This window comes from Bombus flavifrons, chromosome 17 (genome assembly GCF_040668555.2).
Source record: "Bombus flavifrons isolate JBK064 chromosome 17, iyBomFlav1_principal, whole genome shotgun sequence".
Taxonomy (NCBI): Eukaryota; Metazoa; Arthropoda; class Insecta; order Hymenoptera; family Apidae; genus Bombus; species Bombus flavifrons.
Genome location: NC_138458.1, coordinates 5,994,144 through 6,012,912, shown reverse-complemented (window position 1 = coordinate 6,012,912; position 18,769 = coordinate 5,994,144). Strand labels below are relative to the sequence as shown.

Here is an 18,769-nt window from a genome sequence, read left to right as displayed (position 1 = left end):
TAATATTCGCCTTAAGCTTTCTTTTGAAGCTCGTTTTATTCGACACACGTAAATGCGAAAGTTAAAGACGCGAGGGACGTTGACGATTATTATAGACGACGGGAAACGATTAGCTTGTTAGCTTGTTTTACGTTATTCGAGACAATCGCAGCGGTTAAAAGAGAGAAGGCAATATCGAACGAATTGTACGTAACGTCACGCTAACAATATCTAAGCCAGCAATATCTAAGAAATACAATTCAATTAGTCAAAGACTTTGTTGAATGGCCAACTCCTCGTTCTTGCTGCAACAAACGTCACAGACTTAGCCTGCAACAAACGTCATAGACTTAGCCTGCGACAAATATCATAGACTCATGCTGCAACAAATATCATAGACTCATGCTGCAACAAATATCATAGACTCATGCTGCAGCAAATATCATAGACTCATGCTACAACAAACATAGACTCATGTTGCAACAAATATCATAGACTCATGCTGGAACAAATATCATAGACTCATGCTGCAACAAACATAGACTCATGCTGCAACAAACATAGACTCATGCTGCAACAAACATAGACTCATGTTGCAACAAATATCATAGACTCATGCTGGAACAAATATCATAGACTCATGCTGCAACAAACATAGACTCATGCTGCAACAAATATCATAGACTCATGCTGTAACAAATATCAAAGACTCATACTGCAAGAAACATCATAGACTCATGCTGCAACAAACGTCACAGACTTATCCTGCAACAAACGCTCTAATCTCTGTTTCTCCTTCCTGAATCATCCTGAACTACGACCCTTTTTCTCTTCATTGCTCCCTGACGGTTGTCCTCGTCATACTATCATCGATTAGGCTACAAGAACCACTTCTCGGTAATACACTGAATTCTGCCTAGTCGGTAGCAGCGCACAGTTGCCCGTTACGAATAAAACCTCCAGCTTTCCAACTCGTTGTCAAATTTCCATCAGCCGGAATCCAACAACTTGAACCTACGCGATCAATCTGCTTCAGAAGTTACTTAACTCGTCGCTAACGACCAAGGGGTCGACTGGACGGAAAACTCAGAAGGAAAGAGAACGTGTACCGTCCACTTTGAGTCAAAGCTATGACTCGTGTTGTACCATCGCCGTACTCTGGCAATGTTAACCTGTTGGTAGCAACGCGGGGCTGAGCGCACGTCGTTTCACGGGACGCAGGAAAAATGCTAACGGGGCTGATAGGACCGAAAGTTTGGTGTAACGGCGCGACTGAGAACAGTAAAACCGTGGTCGGTAGTGCGAGGCTCCTCTCGGCAGCGCGGCGCCAACAGATAAATTTACCCTCTCTGCTCTTTCCCCTCTACTCGCTCGTCCGCCACGTACACGCACATATCTACACAGATCAAGCACCCCGATCACTCCCTCCTCTTCCTCTTTTCTAGCTGCTGCAAGACTCGTTCCTCCGTTGCCTCTTTCACGAGACCGGAGTCGCTCCATCCTCGTCCTCCGTCTCCTCGAGGTTCTCGCTCTTCGGTGAGTCGCGCGCGACCGCCTCGCCTTTCCTCCCTCTCGCGCCACGCGATTCTTTCCTCGTCGCGCCCGTTAACCCAAGGAAATATCTCCGCCGACTCTCCTTTCACATACCACCGACAGCAGTCGAAGGCCTCCGCCGCGTTTATGCGCTCTTTGTGGCAGCGACACGCCGCTCGTCGCGGCGGGAAAAGCGCCACGCGGCTGCTCCTTTCCAACGTTCCGCCGCGTTCGTCGCGGAACCCTGTTCCTCATCGCCGCGAAATTCGAAATGGAGAACGCTGCTGATACCGCGCCACGAAAACCATCACCGTTTTGCCTCAAATATAGTAGGCAAATTATGGTTTGTCTTTGATCGTTCGCGTAAACCGGACCGGGCAGAAGAATTATTCATCGACGAAGCCCGTGTTTTTCGCACTGACGTTTAGCTAATTCTTCGTAGTAGAAAGGTTCGATTTCAAAGGAAAAACGGCGCAAACGATGACCAACGTTGTCTGTTCTCTGGCAAACATGGCACAGTGCACACGACTCAGCTACTCGTCAGTTTCTGCGAAACGGATCGAGATGGAACGTACTTTGTTTGACTTCCTGGTAGCTGTAGTAAGCCATGGAGGAGAAAAGAGACGGTGAAAATTGGCGAAGTAGTTTCTGCGTGGCGCGAGCAGACGGAGGGAAATTGGAAAAATGAATTTTTTCACCACTGTTTCGTCCCTTTTTATTCGATGTTCGAACACACAGACCTTCTAGCGTTTCATAACATAATAAATAAATAATTAATAATTAAGAAATAATCGTAATGGATAAGCAAATAAGAAATTAGAATCGAATGAAGAATAACGTGGCGATAGTTGTTCGAATAACGTTGAACAGTGTCTGAAAGTAACGGTGCGCACTTTGTTAGAGAATGGTTTCGTTCTGTACAGTAAACTGCGATGGAATGCATTCGCCTGAACAATGTGGAGATTTAATTATTGCATTCACGAAACATAATGTTGAACATCGGTAGCACGCGGAAGTAACGTCTTGACGAAACAATAGTTGAGATCATAGTGTTGATTCTAATCGTAGCCTGTTCTAAATTTAGCCAACCTTTCGTTAGTAACGAAGCTGGTTAATATCGATCAGATTTCATTGATTTATACGCAAGATTATATTCGCCGACGCGAGAAATAAATATTGACACGGGATATCAAATTAACGAAGCAATAGAAAAATAAAGAATTCCGCAACCAAACCATTATTACGGTATTCTTTGCCAAGTAAAATTTCCAATACCGCGGATCTACTTGTCGGCATTACGGTTGCAATATAACAGAAAAGCTGTTCGTAAATATTCATAAATATTTGCACGTGCGTTACTTTCGTACGAAGTGTAAATTAAATAAATTGCTAACGAAGCGACTGATCGGTCATAGAATTCCTTTACACGTGCAAGACGACGATTTGAAAAAATAATATAATTTTGTCGAGGCACTGTTCGTATTTTTATATACTAATTTTTACAGTGAAATATGTTAATTAATAAATAAATAAATTACGGTAATTACTTGTTGCACATTTCTAACCCAAATCCCATTGGATTCGAAAAAGCGTAAAACATCCATTGAAAATCGTTTTTGCTATGAGATGAGAATCTTGAATTAATATTTCATTTTCGTAAATGATTTCAATTCCAGAGAAGAACTGTCAGTTTTCAAGGCACATTATCGATATTCATGATGAATTGACGCAGCTTATCGATATTATCAGAAACGACGATATTTCTAGAAAATAACTTTCCAACGAGTTTTCATATCTATCGCGGTGTTTGTAAGCGTCTTAAACGTTTATGAATGGGATTATACATGCGTCGATCATTTTAATTACAAATGTTTGTTTACGAATGTCAATTTGCAAAGCAGCTTCATAAATATTTACCAGCAATTGACGTAGCTTATCGATATTCTTGAGAAAATCTTCTCACAAATAACATAAATCTAAGCGATTTTCCAGATTTACCAAAGCCTTTATTACCGTTCTAATATTTATCAATGGGCACGAGTAGAAGCGGCGCATCGATCATTTTAATTACAAGGCGTAAATGTTAGTTCACGTTATCAATATTTATCGTGGATCGGCGTACCTTATCGGCATTCTTAGGAACAACATTCCGATGATTTTCCAGATTCAATTGCCATCTACATAACGGGTGACTGATTTTAATTAGAAAGAAAGCAACGCATAGGATTATTACAAGGCACATTACGAATATCTGTCGTGCATTCGTCGCGTATCTTATCGGCTCGATATCTTCATCTGTGAAACGTTTAACAGATGAAAAAGCAGCCGGTAAATTGTACTGCTATCGAACGTCAACTAATTAATACCGGCGTTTATGGTTTATGCGATAAAACGCGTGTTTTATTTGATCTCGCTTATTTGACACAACAAATCGATGGCTGCCGTACACTTGGGGCGAAATTTACCGAGAATTAGCTTCGCCATCGACCACGCTTTCTTTGCATTTATTATATCGCCAACGCCATCAAATAGGCGATGATAATTCGGATTCTGCATCGGATAGTTCGCCGCTGTTCTAGCAGCAATCTTTTCTTAAATGTTTGATCGCTGCACACGCTGGTTTACTTATTGGTAGTTAAACAAATTTAGAGAGAGATAAGAAAAGAGAACAGAGATTGTGTAAAGAATAATATTATTTTGATTTATATACCTAGAGAGAGAGAGAGAGAGAGAGAGATTTAATTGTAGTCATAAATCTTGAATTTCTTGGCGACGTGTAGGTAAGAAATAAGTTTCCATTAAATTTTTCAATTAAATTTTGTCTAATAAAATATTCAATGCGTTGTCTTATTATTGATAGTGGTTGGATGTGATATATATAGAACAAAATTCCATGGCAAGATTAATCGAATATGATGTAATTTTTAATCATTTAGGTAAATTACTTGATAATTTACCATTAAACTATTAATTTACTCTTTTCAAGTTTGCAACTTTCTCGCTGTGCTGAGATCTGCAGTTAAAGAGAGGAAGCTGAGAAACTAGTGAAAATTAGCCAATAACAAGTTATTCGACACAATTATCATCGAAGAAGAAACGCTCTTTTGATATTCTCCTCTGTGCGATTTTTTCCGAAATTAAATGCAAATAAAAATTGGGACAAACAGTAGGAAATGTGAATGTCGAAAATGGAAAAATTCGAAAGAAACAGAAGAAATAAAAAATTAAGAAGCCTCGACAACTTCTACAAGGCAATTAAAAAGAAAAAACTAATCAGACATAGAGTAAGATCGACCAATGACATATTTTGCAAGGAAAAAAATAAGAAACAAGCGACGTAAACGAGAAATAAACATTTTTCTAAAGATCCGAAGAAATCAAATGGAAATGAAGAAAGAAGCGGCAGTGTGTAGGCGTCGGAGTCGCGCTACGTGAAACTAAGCGAGGCAGAGAGAAAAGTGAAAAACGCCGACGGTTTCTCATTCCCACGAGGCAGCCTGAATCAAAAAGAAATCGAGCAGAACTGGACCGCGGAGGGAGAAGACAATATTTAATTGCATCGCGGGACAATGAATCATACTTCATGCGATATGTTTCGCCAGTGCCTATCAGATTAGATGTTCCCATCGCGCATTTAAATAATCAAAGTTGCGCGGATCTCCTGCGTGCAAGCCTCTTACGCAATCTCGTCCACGTTTTTGACAGCTTCTCCCAATTTATATCATTTTCTTTCCTTTCTTGTTTATCATCGACGCGGAAGAAAAAAGATCGGGAGAAAGTTGTGACAGGATGTGCGTCAGAAATTAGAAATTTTACCGAAAAGAATCTCCGAATCTTTTCGTCGGTTTCTTTATAGGCGAAATGATTTTCAAGCAACGAGAGAAATATTTTCGAGGAATCTAATTAAAGAACCATAGAAATTTTTGATATTAATGTTCTTAGTTGCTTCTGGTATGATTTAGTATAATAAAATCTGAAAATTTGATACTTCCGAGGCTGGGACATTGGGATGTAAATTTCTATGCAACGATTAAATTATAAATTTTATATAAATTTCTACACGATCGTACAGAGTGTAATATTTAAGTTTAATGTCTATTTTATATAAAGTAAATATATGTGTATTAAAATAAATTTGATAAATGAAATAAATTTCAATATTGTGTATGGTATTCCGTAACAACAATTGAAAATAGTATTAGATAATGTTGTAAGTAAAATGTTGATACAGTGAAGAATGTTGATACTTAAATCAAAGTTGATAAGCCGCTCGGTAAACAGAAAGTTGCGCTAATTTTCCCTACGAATGAAAGTGGAACGGTAGCAAGTGGCGATGTTTTCAGAGGGCTCACTTTCTGCTTCGTTCAACCTCAAATATCACCGATTTTTCTACGATACCAACTTTTCTGTGACCGCAAATAGAAGAACCACAAGTGGAGCAATGCGCTCTCAACACACGAGTACAGTTCAGTTATCTCGACGAGACTGTTCTAACTTTTGCTTCTCCAAAAACGTTAACTACCAAATTGTGGCGAACCTTACGAAAGGTGAGCTCGATCACGGTTCCCATACTTTTAGTTTAAACTGGGTTTCTAGATTTAGACATTTAATTTTGACAAATTCCATTCAAACACACAATTCGAAGACGCAACTGCAACACACAATTGTAAGATAAAATTCTAAGACAGAACTCGAAGACAAAATTGGGAAGCAGAACTCGAAGACAAAACTGGAAAGCAGAGCTCGAAGACACAACTGCAACACACAATTGTAACATAAAATTCTAAGACAGAACTCGAAGACAAAATTGGGAAGCAGAGCTCGAAGACAAAACTGGAAAGCAGAGCTCGAAGACAAAACTGGAAAGCAGAGCTCGAAGACAAAACTGGAAAGCAGAACTCGAAGACAAAATTGGAAAGCAGAACTCGAAGATAAAATTCTAAGACAGAACTCGAAGACAGAACTCGAAGACAGAACTCGAAGACAGAACTCGAAGACAGAATTCGAAGACAGAACTCGAAGACAGAACTCGAAGACAGAACTCGAAGACAGAACTCGAAGACAGAACTTGAAGACAGAATTCTAAGACAGAACTCGAAGACGTCTGCAATGATGCAGAAGAGTTGATATTCCTGTTGGTCAATTCTTGGCATGAGGAATGTTGGCTGGTGGAAAGAAGGTGAGATGAAGGTAACAGAATCGCTGCGGAAGGAAGAGATTCATTGAAGAAGTTTAATAGATTAATGAAGACTGTTTGTAGATTAAACTTCTTTATTAAATCTAACGACGTATGCGCGCGTAACGAAAATAATCCCCCGCTCTTTTAAGATGAATAATTTGAAAGAAATCTGTTGTATCTGTTGTATTCTGGCAAATTTGTATAAAATTATTTTTCCAATTTCTGACGCAGACAGTTTCACGCAGACGTACAATATCTGCTTGTTGCTCGAGTTATTCACAACGGTTCGTGCAATTACCAAAATTATTTTCACTCGCGAATTTCTCAAAGAAAACGCTCCATCGAAGAACGATCGCGGTTTTAAATTGTAAATAGATCTAACGGAGCAAACGACGCCGCGATCGTATCAAAACATCCTCGGCGCACAACAGCTAATTTTACCATCGAATTAATTGTATGTATATCGGAAGAATAATTCGCGCAACGATAATTCCTGTACGAAACAAAACAAGTCGCTGCTAAGCCCCTGCGATTTTGGCATTTATCACATATGGCCAAACCAATACCACTGATGCGTTATTAAATCAGACAACAAAATCCTGCTTTAAATCTATTGCAAATGTACCGTTCTCTTTTGTTCCATCCGAGCCGAATTCGATCATTGCGAGCGCGTCCTCCGACTCGCTGCATTACGAAACAATCAACGAACATTTCCTACGATTCTTTTTGCCAATGGCTTCAGCAACTCCGACAAAAATGAGCAACTGTTTCTCACGTTACAACTCCGTTACAACTCTGTTACAGGAAAAAGGTCAAAGGAGGAAGAAAAGAATGCGTTTTCATTTCTTTTTTTCTTTTTCTCGAAGTTCAATGACGCCTGTACGATCAACAGTTGCGTTATCTTTCCAAGTGGAAAGGTATCCGTTTTCTAAGCAATGAGTCCGCGTTGCATCGAGTTCCCGCGTTGTTTAACGATAATTAAAAAAAAAAAAAAAGAAAGACACGATAAAATAAACAGGGGGCTATGGACGGAATCGCAGGCATGTAAATACACAGAGAAGAGTAACATAAAATATACGGAAATACGTAAAGCACGCGGATCAAGTGGCGCTTAACGAGTGAAACAAATCAGCGTTGAGCTTCTCTACCTTTTTACTCGGCCCGGCAAAAATAAGGAATCGTATAAACATCCGCGGATCGTCGGATTTACAAGTTAACACCTGTTACTGGATTTACACGGTCGCCTATGCTTGCAGCGTGCTCCTTCTTTCGCCGCTTTCTCGTCACAGTGAAATCAGCAATATTTTTACACACCGGTGGCGGATAAACGGAGAACGAAAACGAAGCGGATAGCCGTGCAGCAGGGAAACGTGGCCGGCAAAGGTTAGCCGTAAAGGCGTGGAGCGAGGGAATTTGCTCCGCGTGGGCGTCGGATCTGCGTCAGCGAGCTCGAATCGGCGTCGCAGCGCTACCTCGTTACGTCGAAAGACGGATAAACGGCAGCGTTATGTCCAATCAGAATCGCGACGTCGAGCCAGACGAGCGTGCAAAGGATGAGGATAAGGAGGACGACGACGACGACGAGCTGAAAGGTGCAGCTCCGAGAAGCGGAAACCGGACGATTGGTGTCGTGAAGCGCGCCAAAGGAAAGTCGTCATGTTAAAATATAATGGAAGGAATATAATGGGACGAATATCGAAGCGTGAGAATCTTTGGGCCGAAAGAATGCGGCGGAGAAAAGTGGTTTACACGGCGGATCGATTTCTCCATTAAACCTATCCAATGTTACTGTGGAAATTTCATCGCCAATTCACCGGATACTGCTTTTCTTTGTCTCTCTATCAGTGATAACAATTTTATTGCCACGTTTTATCGTTGCTCGACCATGTCTAAGGAACACGCGTGTTACCGAGCGTCATTCGATTGTCTGCTGCATGGATTTTTACAGAGATATGTATTTTCCACGAATACGTCTAAAGAACCTCATATATTCGCTAATATGATTTATACATGATCGGGGAAATTAATACGAGACGTGTATTATAAATTTACGTTGGAAATCTCATAGGTGAAAACGTATTACGCTGTGCGTGAAAATCGCCGGTCCAATGATCGACGACGCGATATAGATAAATACGAAAATAATAGTAACGCGTTGATATGCAAACAAACATACTAATACAGTACATCGAGGTCGTGCAGAAGAATATTAGGTCGTCCGGAAAGTGTCTTTCCTTTACAGACTCGTCTTTTGCAACGATGCATCTTTGTACAGACATGGATAATATGAAACGAAAAATATTGTGAATCTACTATTTAATATGAAACGTGTGACATTATAAATTTACGTTGGAAATCTCATAGGTGAAAACGTATTACGCTGTGCGTGAAAATCGCCGGTCCAATGATCGACGACGCGATATAGATAAATACGAAAATAATAGTAACGCGTTGATATGCAAACAAACATACTAATACAGTACATCGAGGTCGTGCAGAAGAATTTTAGGTCGTCCGGAAAGTGTCTTTCCTTTACAGACTTGTCTTTTGCAACGATGCATCTTTGTACAAATATGGATAATACGAAACGAATCTACTATTTTCTTATAAAAGAAACTTTTCCTAATATAAGAAATAAAAATGATCGCAGTGAATCTGGAGAAACAACCGTTTCGTTAACCCTTCACGGGGCTTGTTTCATTCGCCAAAAAATATTTTCTATCAAACCACGTCGACCGTCTGTCGGATTCGAATTATGTGTCGAAATTTTTCCACCAATTACAAGTATAAAAATATCGTTGTAAAATGAATACATCCTTTTATCTATTGTTCTATTCGTCCATTGTAAGGTGGACGACATTGTTGTATAAATTGCCACGTTATATATTATTGTAATGGTTTGATAAAATGACTGACGCTTGTTATCGAGAGGGAATTATTTGTTCACCGGAATTATAAATTAAGCGCTGACAGCAACGATTCTACAAAGCGGATGTACCGTGCGTATAATTGTAAATAACGCAAGTGTTGCGAATTTCATTTAACCTCTACCAATACCGAATCCTATTGTATTTTATCCAGCTCCTACGTTTTTCACCATGTTTTCGTGTACGTATTTTCCAACGATAAACAATCCAATAATTAAATAATTATTTCAACAATTAAATCATATTCGAGTAATTAAATATTTACTCGTTCGGCCTCGTTGTTCGAATAAAAACTTGTCTCTTATCGTTCGACCAAGCTACAGAAAATGAATTTATTCGTTGCCGTGATAACTTCGTTTCTACGTTAATAATATTCGTTAATTTCAGCCTCTCAAGTTTCATCAATTAACATCGAGGTTAACACGAGTTTTAAACGTTCGTTCGTCCAACTCTTCCTTTTCTTAATCCAACAACTTAAAAATCGACGTGTTAATATCCTTCTTTCTCTTTCTAAATATATCAAGTTAATCTTATCGTTAGTTTAACAAATCCTTCGACTCCTCTAACAGTTTCCACGCGACTTGGACAAACATCGTTGAAAATCGTGTCTCCTCGATTAATCGGAAAAATCAATTTATTTATCCGCGTCGAATTTCTATTAATTTTCAAATGGCGCGAGCCTCGCTTTGAAAATTCACCCCGTTCGCAACAATAGCCAGGATCGAATTGGAAAAAAAGGAGAAAAAAAAAGTGGGCAACGATAAACTCAAACACACTGAGCGATGTTTTCGTACGGGTGGAAATTGAAACGCGAGCAAACGGGAGAAAAAGATGGGAAGGATCGTTCAAATGTTCGATACGGGCGGACGATCGCTGATTTTCTATTACTTCTACCTTCTAATCGAGATAATTTCCTCTAAACCGACTGGAACTTTGTTAGCGTGGAATAAAAATTCGCCGGGCCAGCTACGAGCCGAGCGTACCGTTCGATATTTTGGAAAAGCCACGTTGCCACGGACAATAGAGAAAAACAATACGCATGGAATAATATTTCCAACGTTATTTTTATACAAGTTTACGCTCCAATCGGTATTCTACTCAAAAAGCTTCGCGATACATTATGATTTTTCGATCATGTTCATTGGCTGTGATATCGGTGCGTGCTACGTGTTGATCCAAAATATTCGAACAAATATAAAACAGATATTACACGCGTGGTCGAAAAGCGGAAGAAGAGAAGAAACAGCTGAAAAATGATTAGTTTCGTACGAAAAGATAAATATAAAATAAGCTAGCGTAACGGAAGGAAATTAATTTGAAAAATACATCGCCAATGGAGAATACGCAGGTACGCGAAAATATTACGTCTGCACAGTTTCATAGAAATACTTTGCGCAATTTTATTTCACATCCGTAGAAAGAGACAGGAAGAAAATTTATTTTATTCCCTCGTTTAAGTGGTTGATACAATTCCTTTTTTCTATTAATTGCCAAACAATATTTGATATGTCCATCAGGGGGAAAAAATACTTTTTAACAATACGACTCGTTATTTTTCTACATTGCAGTGATACTCGCTGAACCGAATTTAATAAAGTGCGCTCGCACCCTACGCACTTTCCACGTGAATTTGTTCGAAACAAAGCAGCATGGAAATGAACCTTGCCGCCGCGTTTCTGTCATATTTTTTCCACGGAAATCGCTTATCCCTTTGTACCGCCGGGTATATCGAGCATATTCAAATGACAATGGCAAGAAGCAAAGATTAGGCGTGATCCTATTTATAGTAACTGCATGTACTTTGCGAATGATCGATACTGGAGGATCATCGAAAGAGAAAGTAGAGCATTATTCCTCGTATTCCTTGTCGTTTATTCTAAACGACAAGAGGAAACAAAGGAAAAGAAAACGTCCTTCGGGACTGTCTACTTACGCTGTGAAAAAAGGTGTAAACAATAGGCAGCTTAAAAGAAATTCATAAAAATGTTTACATCGTCGAAGGTGATCGCAAGACTCGTACAACATACAACAAAGAACAAGGAGAAAAATAAACGATGGAGGAAAAAAAAAGCAAAATAACATTTCTACTTCAATACTATTTACCTGCGTCGTAGAAGAAGTGCCTAGCGTGTAACCAATTTTTTATTCAATTTGTACTTTACAATTTGTCCATTCGGACAATTTTTCTAGCGTATAACCAACTTGTTAGATTTCTTAAATTTTTATTTATTATAGTTATTGGTATTCCAATTTTTTATTCAATTTGTACTTTACAATTTGTCCATTCGGACGATTTGGTACATTTTTCTAGCGTATAACCACCTTGTTAGATTTCTTAAATTTTTATTTATTAGACTTATTGGTATTCCAATTTTTTATTCAATTTGTACTTTACCATTTGTCCATTCGGACAATTTGGTACATTTTTCTAGCGTATAACCAACTTGTTAGATTTTTAAAATTTCTATTTATCAGACTTATTGGTATTGGAGTTGTTTTAAAAAAAGGAAAGATTCCCAAACGTCAGTCGCTTTTATCGTTGGTACGCGAGGATCTGCCCTGGAACAAATGGAATTTAACATAAGAAGAGAGGTGGTTCCATTATCCGAACATTCTTGTCCCCTGTTAGTTCCACTAATTATGGAAGGCTCTACTATATTTCCAAGTTAACAGCGAGTCTTTACATTTTCTTGAAACTTGGAAAGCCTCGCCACGATAAAAACACGGGATTACCATAAACGAGGCGGTAAAAAATAAGCCGGCAGACGTAACAAGGTTGAAACGACGGCCGAATGACAGTCATTTGCGTAATTCTTTCTTAGACAACGGCGAGTAGGTTGAACGAGGAAATTTCGAGTAGCAACGCCGTTCTTGAAGCATCCATCGTCTGCAACATGTGCTTGCGCTGGCCAAGCCAAGTGTGTACGGTGCCAGGTGAACGGTGCAACGATCGTCGAGAAAGTAACCGGTGATTCTGGCTCTTGCGTAACGAGTTTCATGGACTCGCGAAGGCGCGCCAGCGGAGCCGAGCTTTTTCAAAAAGCTTGCGTAACGCGCGTCTAAGAAAACGTTACCCAACCGCCGGCAATTCCTATCGTCGCGATCCACCTCGAAATCGCTTTTCTCGCAACGGTTCCATCAAATCGACCGGATATCGATACGAACAACGGCCTCTGTGTCTTGGCACACGACCATTTTACCTCGTCGATCAATCGAGAAAATAATTCTCCCGCCATACGAAACGTCTTGTGCGGACCAAATGAATTTCAAACGAATTTCGCACGTTGCACACGAAGATCGTAATAAGAGCAAAGTTACTTGACGCGATACAGATACCGTGGCAGATGTAAAGCACAGTTCGTTCGATACGACCAACGAGGCGTATTGTCGTGGTCGTCGCGTTTCGCTTTCTCGCCAGGAATCCGACGATCTTGTCGAGTCGCACAAGAACACGTGTCTCGTGCACCTGTATCACGCTATGTACTGTATAGTCCATCAACTATTTCACCACGTCTGCTGTCCTCTCGCGTTTACTCCGCTCCCCGTGTAACGTTGTTACGTGGTTGGTCCCGGATCAAGGAGCTTAGCTTGTTGCTCTTCTTGTAACAAGAGTTTGGTTTATCCTGGACACCACGGTATTTCCATTCTCGTTCATAAGCGTTGCGGAATCTGTTGGCTTCACGGAACGTGTCATCATCGAGCTGGCATTGTTGTCCTCGCAACGATCGGAGTTCGCTGGTTTTCAATTTTAATGGAACAGCGTCAGCGAAAAAAGGCCACTGCGAGTATCGTCCGGAAATAAAATTTCCTTTTGCTTGAGAACGCTGTTTACGTTGCGGATCTTTATGCAAATTCGTATTTCTCAGAATGTAAAAAATCTCGATAGAATATTGTCCTGTTTGTTAGATAGTCAGAACGCGAGATATTTTGCATATTTGATATATTTTCGCGGGTTATGCGCATTTTGAATTTTTTTACAAATACGGGAAAATCAATGGCACAGTTTGGGAACAATTCACGCTGCATTTCTATGTTACGCGATCAGTTCTGTAAATTAGGCGAGTAGCATGTGCCCCAGTCGTGGTTCAACATGTACGGACAGATAAATCTGCTTCAATTATTCTATCAAATAAGAAAATCTGCACTGCCACTTACTACGACATTCTTAAGGAAACTACGTAATGGGCTTGCATCGTCTCTTAAAATACGAAATTCTTTTTATCGCCGGTCAACGAGTCTTCGGAACATTCAAATTCAAATATTGTACAGTTTCATTAGATAGTACGGTGGTACAATTAACACGTTTCGTTCAATAAATAACATTATTTACTAAACGAAATATTACTTTCCAAAGACACTTCCACTTTACGTTTCACACAGTGAGTAAGGTCAGTAAGTAATCGATAAATTGGAAAGTGGAAGTGTCTTTGGAAAATAATATTTCGTTTAGTAAATAATGTTATTTATTGAACGAAACGTGTTAATTGTACCACCGTACTATCTAATGAAACTGTACAATATTTGAATTTGAAGTAGAAAATAAAATTCGGAAACTATTGTAGTCATTATAAATCAATGATCTGATCAAGCTACCGAGCTAACTAACAATTAGACCGAGGATGTCTGTGAATTTCAGTGGAAATTTAAATATGTGTACGTGTGTGGAAAAACAAAATATCTGAACTGAAATATTTATTGAAATATTTAGAGACTGAGAGGAGTTTCTGTTCAGGTTGTTCACTTAAATTTGACTCTTTAAGCTTCATTAATTTCCTAATATTCGTCTTCTAATAATCATAAATGAGGGTGCAATTTTCATGTATACGTATATGAAAATAATTCTCTAATTCCATATTAATAGAAAAATTAAAATTAAATCCTAGACCAGACGAATCTTCCTGTTGCTTCTTCATACTTTTCCCTACCTTTTGTTACAGCGTTGATATAGTAGAAAAAAAATATAAAGAAATTGTCTACCCGTGTCATTAAACGAGTTCAATAGGCAAGTGATTATACTTGTCGTAAAAATCTTTACAAATTCTAAACTGTAAATATTGAATACATAATTTATTGTATATTAATATTCTATACAAATATTAAATATATAACTTATATATTAACTGTATATGAATAATATTAAATATTAAAATTATACGTATATATCAAATATATAAATTAATTTTTAGAATAACGAACTTGAGGAAATTCATTTTTATTTAGATACACTAACAGAATTAAACAAAGTTCTGTAAATCTTTTAAAAATAATCTGCAACCCTGTAGAAACATTTGCCTACAAAACTATCCATTTGAAATCACAATGTATTAGCCTAAACGAGCTTTAATCCGTGACAATAATAATTCGAGCATCTAATTTATCGATCGATCGATCCATCGAAAAGAATGAATCGATTATAAACTTAAAACCGCGCGTGTTTTACTTTCCTGAATGAATATCAGTATTTGGAATTGAAATATCAACGAGTACTCTTCGTCAGGAAATCTCACGTCATTGTCTACCGTTAGAATCGAATTATTAAATTTCTATCATCATTTGCATACGGCAAGTATCGACATTGAGATTGTGATTTTAATACGGTCGCGTGTTGTATCGAACGATGGATTTTTACGACGAGATATCTGGCAGTCAATAAAAAGATAGGCGAAAGGTGGAGAACATGAAAAGTCACGTTTTCTATATTTTTCTTTTTTTTTTTTTTAAGCGAAATAGTTTTAAAATACAATAATACGTCGTCGATCAGTCGTACGATATGAAAATTGTCTTTTAATTTCATTTCGAAGCTAAACGCGACTCTCTTCATTCGCTTTAACACTGTCACAATATTTCTCGTATTAAATAACATTCAAACGCAGCTTGTCTTAACAATTATGCTTTTTACTTAATCTCCGGTTTTAATTGGAAATCGAGAAAACAGTGGCATCTTCGAATGGAGAATAGTAAATCAAGGTGAACGTGCTCGTCATGTTTTCCTCCTGTGATCTTCGAACGCAAAAATTTATTACGAATTTTGCTAATCGAAACGTAACTAAGCTCGCGGTATTCGATAAAAATTGTCGCGCTAAACGAATTCTAAAAATCTACTGTACAACTCCACTTATCTGAATTGTATTCGCTGCAACAAAATTTCAGTTCGCCGATTAAACGAACCGTTGATTGAATTCAGTGACAGTGGCGACCGAGCAAATACGAGAAACAGCCGTAAACTCGACTAATCGTATTGTGAAAACTCTCGTTTCCATTTTCTATAAGTTTCTATAACGTTCGATACAGAACTGCAGAATATTAAGTTGTCCGACAAGTTTCTTTCGTTTCATAAGACGATAATAGACGAACAGTAATTTCTGTTTTATATTATTTTATTCAATTAAATATCATCTATTTTCGTTCCATTTCTATTATTATTTTCCTGCATAATTCAATAAACTAATATAAAACTAAAAACAATGTGCGTCTATTATTTCCCTATGAAACGAAAGAAACTTATCGGACAACCTACTACTACTATCAATAGAATTTAAGAGACACCACAAAAAAGACACCTTGGAATTTCTTTGGAATTTCCAGTAACAACGAATTCCTATTAAATTGTCTGAAAAGTTTCTTTCGTTTCATAAGACGATAATAGACGAACAGTAATTTCTGTTTTATATTATTTTATTCAATTAAATATCATCTATTTTCGTTCCATTTCTATTATTATTTTCCTGCATAATTCAATAAACTAATATAAAACTAAAAACAATGTGCGTCTATTATTTCCCTATAAAACGAAAGAAACATATCGGACAACCTCTACTATCAATAGAATTGAAGAAACACCACAAAAAAGACACCTTGGAATTTCTTTGGAATTTCCAGTAACAACGAACTCCTATTATCATCGAAATATAAACGGGAAACATAGTCGATAAATGGACAGAATCAGCTTAGATACAGTGTCTGCTGTATAGCGCAGTTTCTATAACGCGACGATACATATTACGACTACTGTTTTCATAAAATAGATAATTTCATATAATAAATAAAATAATATCCATAGAACAGATTTATTCGAAGGATTGAAAATAAATATTTGCTTGTAGCAAAAGGAACACGTTGCAACGAATAATAAAAATCGTAAAAGTATTTTCCAATTTGAACAAATTTGTATAATTACACTGTTATTAAAATTCAAGCGACAAATTTGTATAATTACACTGTTATTAAATTTCAATGAAATAAATAAATAAATAAATAAATAAAAGATTCTTCGCACGCATTGAAAATACGTTTCTATTTTAATCGACTAAAGTATATACGCCATTTATTTCTAAAATACAATTCGATGAAGCATAGGAAAGAAAAGTTGAAAACGCGTTATTTTACGTTTCGCACGTCACAGGGAAAAAATTCCCCTACAACGCAATTTCCTGTAACGCGAATTCGTGTACGACGTATTAATCGCGTTCTACGACAATCTACTGTGTTTCTCGTGCATTCGTCCACAGAAACGGACAAATGCAGTTTCGTTCTACGACGTATTCGACGTGAATTAACGCGATATTAATTATAAATGTTAATACGACTTACCAACCGAGGCTCATTTCCAGCGCAGGAACACGGTGGTGCAGGGATGCTCGTGCGTGGGCCGCAGCTGTTGAAACGTAAGGCACTGAATTGGTAAAACAGCTAATACGAAGGTAAAATGGCGCAACGTGTCGTTTAGAAGAAATTTCGCGACGAATATTCGTAACGCGACTGCGAGAACGTGTTACCGAAACCGAAGGAGAAACTCGACTGGCTCGTGCCCTACAGACAAACGAGTAGGACGATCGCGTCGAATTTTCACGACTTTGAACGACACGTACCGTTTCTGTGTTTACACTCTACGATTTACGACTAATTGCTCTTTCAAAATGAAAACAAACCGTGTACCTGCCACAAAGGCGACGACGAACGATCCACCGACCTTCGACACGGACGTTGTTTTATATTTTCTTTTCCACGCAGCGAATTACGAAATTTCGATTTCAATGGAAGACGTTTGCGGTGCACGGGGAATCGGAGAAAATGCAAAGCACAGCGGAAGAGAGTATAAAATCTTCGAGTTATCCAGCTTTCTACTTATCGTAATTTCCGAGTAAAAGAGCTTCAGCGAACGGAAACTTCGTACAAACACATTCGGTTTAAAGCTTCCTCTTGGAACTCGTTTTACGCGACGCGAGCAAATGCAAAAGTTAAAGACGCGAGAGACGATGGCAATTACGCGTTCGATCGACGAAAAACCATTGGCTTGCGTGGACCGATCGACGTCTCTTTTAGGCTGTCCGAGAAGCGTCTTTCTTTCGCACACGTGTGTTTTACAACAATTGTAAATTGTAAATTGTTGCAATTGATTAGGTTGCACCTTCGTAGAAACGTGAAATGAAGTCTGTGAAATGTCACGGTGCAATTCGACAAAATAATATAAAATACACTATGCTTCTATTATTTGCTCGTAAAACGAAAGAAACTTTTCGGACAACCTACGTTTCGAGGTGCAGATTCAGTAGACTTGGAAAGCATTAGAAATCTGTAGTTACGATGAAATAAACGAGAATATAGGAGAAAATAAACGAAGCATACTAGAGAATCTATTTTCGAATCTTGTTCTACGGATAAGAAAGATATTTCTAATACAATTAATGCGAATGAAAATATTGAAAATAATGAAAATTCTTGTGTCGAAACGAACTTCAAGGAGCCTGTAGATGACAAGTGCGATAATGATATTGGCAAATATGTTAATAAGGAAGATGTTGCTTGCAAATCTGACAAAGTATCAAAGTAAGGAGTGTAATAATTTACATAAAGTAACAGAGGGGAGAAATGTGTACCGTTGCCAAAAATAAACATATCGTTCAAGATTCTGAATTACAAGACAACATCGATGGTCTGTCGTTGTTGGCGAGTGTTTCACAGCAAATACCACTTACAAAGCTCAACTTCGACTGGTAGAAGCCTGGCCATTCGAAATTGCAGTCTGAGCGCGTGGCAAATAATTCCAATTGAACCGAGTCTTCCTCCCATCTCTACAGCGTTTCGCAGCATAATTTTACAAAGGTTTTCGAGTTACGCAGTTTCCATTTTGCCGGCGTATTTTTATCGATAG

The 18,769-nt window shown here is 38.2% G+C and overlaps 1 long non-coding RNA gene across 6 annotated transcripts in view; it reads right to left on the bottom strand.

Moving 5' to 3' along the window:
- The window catches only part of LOC138188725 (uncharacterized), a 181,420-nt gene extending 163,923 nt beyond the window's left edge, over nt 1-17,497 (bottom strand). For 4 of the 6 annotated variants that reach the window (XR_011175631.1, XR_011175633.1, XR_011175630.1 and 1 more), the window contains exon 1: nt 17,209-17,497. This is a non-coding gene — a long non-coding RNA (uncharacterized LOC138188725). The remainder of the gene's footprint in view (nt 1-17,208) is intronic. The other 2 variants (XR_011175635.1, XR_011175634.1) reach the window with 1 other exon arrangement.
- Between the last annotated feature and the right edge of the window lie 1,272 nt (nt 17,498-18,769).